The sequence below is a fragment of the Lipotes vexillifer genome, unplaced genomic scaffold (assembly GCF_000442215.2).
Source record: "Lipotes vexillifer unplaced genomic scaffold, Lipotes_vexillifer_v1.1 scaffold48, whole genome shotgun sequence".
Classification (NCBI taxonomy): Eukaryota; Metazoa; Chordata; class Mammalia; order Artiodactyla; family Lipotidae; genus Lipotes; species Lipotes vexillifer.
In genome coordinates this window covers 398,396-406,671 of record NW_006780801.1, presented here as the reverse complement: position 1 = coordinate 406,671, position 8,276 = coordinate 398,396, and positions in this window count along the sequence as shown.

The following is an 8,276-nucleotide window of genomic DNA, read 5'->3' as shown; positions in this document are numbered from 1 at the left end:
CTGCTGAAATCTCAAAGGAGAGAATGCATTCCTTCAGTGCCCTTTGACAGTCTTGTCTGACTCTTTCTATTCCTCACCAGCCCCACACCAGTCACTGAGTGCCCTCCTGGTAAAGAGAAATAGGTCCCTCCACCTGCATCCAGAACAACTGGGGCAGCTGGATGGTCACTCAACACTTTCACTTTCTACCTCCACTGCCAAAGAGGTGGCCTCTAATGTCACCTGGGGGAGAGGTGCTGACTTAGTGAGTTCCTCTGTGTTCTCTGCCTCAAAACTTGTCTTTATTCTTCAACAGCATGCCAGAGTCCAGTCCCCTGTCAGGCAGGCTGGGCCTCCACCAATTTTCTGTCACCTGTGGATATTCACCCAGTTTTTCTCTCTCCCAGTTCCCTTTTTCCTGATGGACATGAGTGGAGCTAGGGAAGTCTCACTGACTCCCAGGATCCATCATCCCCACTGAGGTCTTATCTGTCCAGCTTTGGAGGCACAGGTGGGTAGCAAATCCTGGCTGTCCTGTTATAACAGGCAGAGGCACTTGGGTTTGGTTATGGATGTCCAATTAGCTGCAAATCAAGAAGAGAAAAAAAGGCAAATGATGCAGGCTGCCATCATGCTGCAGACAAAAGTGACTTGTCTTTGAATTTTAAGACAATATTTTCTTCACTTTGTATAATGGAAAAACATGAGAGAATAAACTAAATTAATTTTCTTATTATATAAAACAAGAGGACTGCAAAGGTAAAGGCAGCAGGTGACAAGTTTGCTCTATAATATAAATGAATCTCCCTCAAGTTTTTTAACACTTGATGGAAAAGTATGTGCCAGCAAAATCCTTCTTTAAAACATCCCTTGGGGCTTCCCTGGTGGCGCAGTGGTTGAGAGTCCGCCTGCCAATGCAGGGGACATGGGTTCGTGCCCCGGTCTGGAAAGATCCCACATGCTGCAGAGCGGCTGGGCCCATGAGCCATGGCCACTGAGCCTGCACGTTCGGAGCCTGTGCTCCGCAACGGGAGAGGCCACAACAGTGAGAGGCACACGTACTGACAAAAAAAAAAAAAAAAAAAAAAAAAGCATCCCTTGCCTTGAGTGATCAGAAACTGGATTTGAATGAGATTCAGCCAGAATGAACTAGCTAAGTTCAGAATGGTAAGGAGACAGAGAGGTCGTGAGAGGTCTGAAAGTAAGGAAAGTAACACCTGGCTGCCACTGTGTAGAATGGGGCAAGAGCAGCCCCACAGCAAGAGAGCACCATGTTTACCAAATGGTATGTCTGCGATTTATGTCAAAGAGTGTCCTGCCTATGTTTTCCTCTAGGAGTTTTACAGTAACTAATCTTACATTTAGGTATTTAGTCCATCTGGAGTTGATTTTTGTATATGGCATTAGAAAATGTTCTAATTTCATTCTTTTGCATGCAGCTGTCCAGTTTTCCCAGCACCATATATTGAAAAGACTGTCTTTTCTCCATTGTATATCCTTGCCTCCTTTGTTGTAGATTCATTAACCATAAGTGCATGGATTTATTTATGGACTTTCTATCATGTTCCATTTATCTCTGTGTGTGTTTTTGTGCCAGTACCACACTGTTTTGATTACTGTAGCTTTGTAGTATAGTCTGAAGGTAGGGAGCATTATTCCTCCAGCTCCGTTTTTCTTAAGATTGATTTGGCTATTCAGGACCATTTGTGTTTCAACATAAGTGCAAAATTTTTTTGTTCCTGTTCTGAGAAAAATACTGTTGGTAATTTTATAGGGATTGCATTGAATCTGTAGATTGCCTTGAGTAGTATGGTCATTATAATAATATTAATTCTTCTAATCCAGGAACATGGTATATCTTTCCATTTGTTGGTGTGGTCTTCAATTTCTTTCATCACAGTCTTATAGTTTTTGGAGTACAGATATTTTGTTTATTTAGGTAGGTTTATTCCTAAGTATTTTTTTTTTTTTTTTATGGATGGTAAATGGGAGTGTTTCCTTAACTTCTCTTTCTGATAGTTTGTTCTTAGTGTAGAGAAATGCAACAGATTTGTATTAATTTTGTATCCGGCAACTTTACCAAATTCAGTGATGAGCTCTAGTAGTTTTCTGGTGGCACCTTTAAGATTTTACATGTATAGTATCATGTCATCTGCAAACAGTGACAGTTTTACTTCTTCCTTTCCAATTTGGATTCGTTTTATCTCTTTTTCTTCTCTGATTGCTGTGGCTAGGACTTCCAAAGCTGTATTGAATAATAGTGGTGAGAGTGGACATCCTTGTCTTGCTCCTGATCTTAGAGGAAATGCTTTCAGCTTTTTACTGTTGAGTATGATAGCTGTGGGTTTGTCATATATGGCCTTTATTATGTTGAGGTATGTTGCCTCTTTGCCCACTTTCTGGAGAGTTTTATTTTTTTTTATTATAAATGGGTATTTAATTTTATCAAAAGCTTTTTCTGCATCTATTGAAATGATCCCATGGTTTTTGTTATTCAATTTGTTAATGTGGTATATCACACTGATTGATTTGTGGATATTGAAAAATCTTTGCATCCCTGGGATAAATCTCACTTGATCATGGTGTCCGATCCTTTTAATGTAGTGTTGGTATTTTGTTGAGGATTTTTGCATCTATGTTCATCAGTGATATTGGCCTGTAGTTTTCTTTTTTTGTGTTATCTTTGTCTGCTTTTGGTACTAGGGGGATGGTGACCTCATAGAATGGGTTTGGAAGTGTTCCTTCCTCTGCAACATTTTGGTACTAGGGAGATGGTGGCCTCATAGAATGGGTTTGGAAGTGTTCCTTCCTCTGCAACTTTTTGGAATAGTTTCAGAAACATAGGTGTTAACTCTTCTCTAAATGTTTGGTAGTATTCAACTGTGAAGCCATCTGGTCCTAGACTTTTTTTTTTTTTTTTTCTTGCGTTATGCGGGCCTCTCACTGTTGTGGCCTCTCCCATTTGCGGAGCACAGGCTCCGGACGCGCAGGCTCAGTGGCCATGGCTCACGGGCCCAGCCGCTCCGCGGCATGTGGGATCTTCCCGAAACGGGGCACGAACCCGCGTCTCCTGCATCGGCAGGTGGACTCTCAAGCACTGCGCCACCAGGGAAGCCCTGGTCCTAGACTTTTGTTTGTTGGGAGTTTTTAAATTACTGGTTCAATTTCAGTACTGGTAATTGATCTGTTCATATTTTTTATTTCTTCCTGGTTCAGTCTTGGGAGATTGTACCTTTCTAAAAATGTGTCCATTTCTTCTAGGTTGTCCATTTTATTGGTGTATAGTTATTTGCAGGAGTCTCCTATGATCTTTTGTATTTCTGTGGTGTTGATTGTAACTTCTTTTTCATTTCTGATTTTATTGATTTGGACCCTTGTTATTTTTTTCTTAATGACTCTTGCTAAAGGTTTATCAATTTTATCTTTTCAAAGAACCAGCTTTTAGTTTCATTGATCTTTTCTATTGCTTTTTTAGTCTCTGTGTCATTTATTTCTGCCCTGATCTTTATGAGTTATTTCCTTCTACTAACTTTGGGTTTTGTTTGTTCTTCTTTCTCTAGTTGCTTTATGTGTAAAGTTAGGTTGTTTATTTGAGATTTTTCTTGTTTCCTGAGGTTAACTTGTATTGCTATAAACTTCCCCCTTAGAACTGCCTTTGCTGTGTCCCATAGGTTTTGGATCACTGTGCTTTCATTTTCATTTGTCTATAGGTATTTTTTGATTTCCTCATTGATTTCTTCAGTGATCCATTGGTTGTTTAGTATAGCTTATTTTTCCCACTCTGTGTGTTTGTGTTTTTTGCAGTTTTTTTCTTGTAGTTGATTTCTGTTCTCATAGCATTGTGCTTGGAAAAGATGCTTGATATGATTTCAGTTTTGTTAAATTTACCAAACCTTGTTTTGTGGCCTACCATGCGATATATCCTGGAGAATGATCCATGTGCTCTTGAAAAGAATGTGTAATCTGCAGCTTTCAGATGGAATGCTCTATAAATATCAATAAAATCCATTTGGTCTAATGTGTTATTTAAGGCCTGTGTTTCCTTATTGATTTTCTGTCTGGATGATCTGCCATTGATGTAAGTGGGGTGGCAAAGACTCCCACTATTATTGTTTTACTGTTAATTTCTCCTTTCATGGTTGTTAGTGTTTGTCTTATATATTGAGTTGCTCCTATGTTGGGTGCATATATATTTACAATTGTTATATCTTCTTCTTGGATTGATCTCTTGATCATTATGTAGTGTCCTTCTTTGTCTCTTGTAACAGTCTTTATTTTAAAGTCTATTTTTTTCTGATATAAGTATTGCTATTCTGGCTTTCTTTTGGTTTCCATTTTGGTAGTATACCTTTTTCCATTCTCTCACTTTCAGCCTGTGTATACCTCTAGATCTGAAATAAATCTCTTGTAGGCAGCAAATATATGGGTCTTGTTTTTGTATCCATTCAGCCAGTCTGTATCTTTTGGTTGGAGCATTTAGTCTGTTTACCTTTAAGGTAATTATTGATATGTATGTTCTTATTGTCATTTCATTAATTATTTTGGATTTGTTTTTTTAGGTCTTTTTTTTACCCTTTTGTCTTTGTTCTCCTATGTTTTGATGACTAATGATATTTTTGGATTCCTTTTTCTTTTTTGTGTGTATATCTATTCCAAGTTTTAGATGTGCAGTTACCTTGATGTTTTGTGTAGCAGTCTCTCTCTCTCTCTCTCTCTCTCTCTCTCTCTATATATATATATATATATATATATATATATATACACACACACACACACACACATGATTATTCTAAGTTGCTGATCTCTTAATTTCAAATGCATTTTAAATACCCTACATTTGTACTCTCCTCTTCTCATGATTACTGTTTTGGATATCATATTTTACATCTAATTGTTTTGTGTATCCCTTAACTACTTATTGTGGCTACAGATGATTTTACTACTTTTGCCTTTTAACATCCCTACTAGCTTTGTGTGTGGACAATTTCCTACCTTTATGTATGTTTGCCTTTACCAGTGAGCTTTTTCATTTCATATTTTTCTTGTTTCTAGTTGTGGACTTTTCTTTTTCACCTAGAGAAGTTCCTTTAACATTTGTTTTAAAACTTATCTGATGGTGTTGAATTTTTAGCTTTTGTTTGTTTGTAAAGCTTTTGATTTCTCCATCAATTCTGAATGAGAGCCTTGCTGAGTATTCTTGGTTGTAGGTTTTTTCTCTTTCATCACTTTAAATATATCTTGCAACTCCCTCTGGCCTATAGAGTTTCTGCTGAAAAAAGGTGATAGTCTTATGGGAGTTGCCTTGTATATTACTTGTTGCTTTTCTCTTGCTTTTTTTTTTTTTAACATCTTTATTGGAGTATAATTGCTTTACAATGGTGTGTTGGTTTCTGCTTTATAACAAAGTGAATCAGCTATACATATACATATATCCCCATATCTATCTCCACCTTCTTGCATCTCCCTCCCACCCTCCCTATCCCACCCCTCTAGGTGGTCACAAAGTGCTGAGCTGGTCTCCCTGTGCTACGCAGCTGCTTTTTGTATTCTCTCTTTATCTTTAATTTTTGTCATTTTGATTACAGTGTGTCTTGGTGTGTTCCTCTTTGGACTCCCTGTACTTCCTGGACTTAGGGGACTATTTCCTTTCCTGGGTTAGGGAAGTTCTCAGCTGTTATGTCTTCAAATATTTTATTGGGCCTTTTCTCTCTCTCATTCTTCTAGGACCCCTATAATGCAAATACTAGTGTGCTTTATGTTGTTCCAGAGGTCTCGTAAATTGTCTTTATTTCTTTTCATTTTTTTTCTGTTCAGTGGCAGTGATTTCCATTACTCTGTCTTCTAGCTCACTAATCTGTTCTGAATCATTTAGTCTACTATTGATTCCTTCCATTGTATTTTTCATTTCAGTTATTGTATTCTTCATCTGTGTTTGGTTGTTCTTTATATTTTCTAACTATTTCTTAAAAACTTCTAACTTCTTGTACTGTGCATCCATTCTTCTCCCAAGTTCTTTGATCATCTTTACTATAATTACTCTGAACACTTTCTCAGGTAGATTGCCTATCTCCACTTCCCTTAGATCTTCTTCTTGGGTTTTATCTTGTTCCTTTTTCTGGAACATGTTCCTCTGCTGCATCATTTTGTCTAAGTTGCTATTTGTATTTCTATGTATGTGGTAGGTTATTTATGTCTCTCGACCTTGGAGAAGTGGCCCTCTGTAGGAGGCATCCTATGCATGCCAGGAGGGCACTCCCTCTTGTCACCCAAGCTATATGCTTTAGGGTTTCACCCTAAGGGGGCTATGTTTGTCCTTCCTTTGTGGTGGGATGTGTGGGTGGCCTAATAGGCCCCTAGTTGTTTGGTTGCCAGGCCCTGCCTTGTGTGGCTACTCCTGGCTGCTTAGTGGGGCCTGGTCATCAGGTTGTTGGTTGTGGAGCCCTAGGGGGCTCTCAGGTCTAGTGCTGGCTCTCTCGTGGGCAGAGTCAGGGTCCCAAAGACTCTGGAGTTGTTGTCCACCCACTGGCAGGCAAAGCCAAATCCTGTGGTTAGTGCCAGTCTACTGGCATACAGAGCTGATTACTGGAGCCTGGCTGCAGGGCCCAGGGTTCTCAGAGCTCATTTTAGATCATTTGTGTGTGTGTGTGTGTCAGTTCCTCACACAGTTGGGTATGGAGTCTTGGGTGTCCTGAAGATTGTGTTGATCTGCTCTTGGGCCAGGCTAGGGCCCTGCTGGTCCCAAGGAGAGGTTTGTGCTGCATTGCGGGATCATAGTTTTCTTGCTACTGGTGTCTGCCCCTGGTGGATGAGGTTAGTCTAGAGGTTTGGTCTGGCTTCCTGGTGGGAGGGGCTGGTGCCTGTCTACTGGTGGGTGGAGCTGGGTCTTGGGGCAAGCCCAGAGGCAGCTGTGGGCCTTTTAGTCTTTAGGCAGCCTGTCTACTGATGGGTAGGGCTCTGTCCCCACCTAGTTAGTTGTCTGGCCTGAGGCATAACAGCATTGTCACCTGCAGACTGTTGGGTGGGGCCAGATCTTGAAGATACTGAGCCAAAATGTCAGCTGCCAACAATGTTCCCCAATATGTCTACCACTGGTGTCTATGTCCCAAGGTGAACTGCAGCCACACACCCCCCACTGTCTTTCCAGTAGATTCTCCAAGAGCAGCAGCTCCTATCAAATTACTTCTCTTGCCCTGTGTCCTGGTGCACTTGAGATTTTTCTGGGCACCTTTTAAGTGTGATGTCTCTATTTTCCCCAGGCCTGTGGGGCTCCTACAATTAGGCCCCACTGGCCTTCAAAGCCAAATGCTCTGGGAGTTCATCTTCCTGGGCTGGGGAGCCTGACTTGGAGGTCAGAACTCTTGCTCCTGTGGGAGAACCTCTGCAATATAATTGTTCTCAGTCTTGTGGTTCCTTCTTTATGTCTTTAGCTGTAGAAGATCTTTTCTTGTAGATTCCAGTCATTTTTATCGATAGTTGTTTTTCAGATAGTTGTAATTTTGGTGTGCTTGTGAGAAGAGTTGAGCTCAGGGTCTTTTTACTCTGCCATCTTGTATAGATCAAGGAACATTTTTTTTTTAGAAATTAACCTTTGGGTATAATATTTATACAATCATAAACAAATATTGAAATTTAGTTGTAGTAGGTATGCTTTTTCAGTGGTATAGTTTAGCAATTCTCAAACTACTTTCTATATATTCTAGGATTAAGCTAGTTAGTAACTATATTATAGATGTCTGAATTTACTCTTAAAGGGTTCAAAATAAAGATTATAAGTGTACCTGTGTTTTAAGGGTAAATACAAATTAAAAATAAGAGATTTAATTTTCCCTGTGGAAAATAAGGGAAGAGACTTCCCTTCTTTCTTTTTTTTAGAGCATGTCCTTTAGACCACTTGTATTATAAGCACATTCTCAATATCTTTAAAATGTGTATAAACCTTTTTAGAAGCTAAATAAGCCTCTTGTTAGCTTTAAGACCCAGGAACCATCTCTTTATAATGTGGTCACCTAGGAAGATAGATAGTGCCCAGTTTCCAATTCTCTGTGGGAGGGTAGGAACCTAATTTGGGTGAGTCCCTCATTCCAGGTTGCAAATGGATTGTATCTGCTAGGTTATACAAAAGGGTGGGTGTTTTTTCCCCCCTCTAGGCAGTCTCTTAGCAGATTGCCTGTAAAGAGCATCACATTCTGGATTAATGCTTATTCAGTAATACAACTTTCTTTCCCTTACACCTTTGTGAAGAGGTTTTCTCAGTTGAAAGAAGATTTTATTTGTAATTATATTTCCTCAACAGTAGG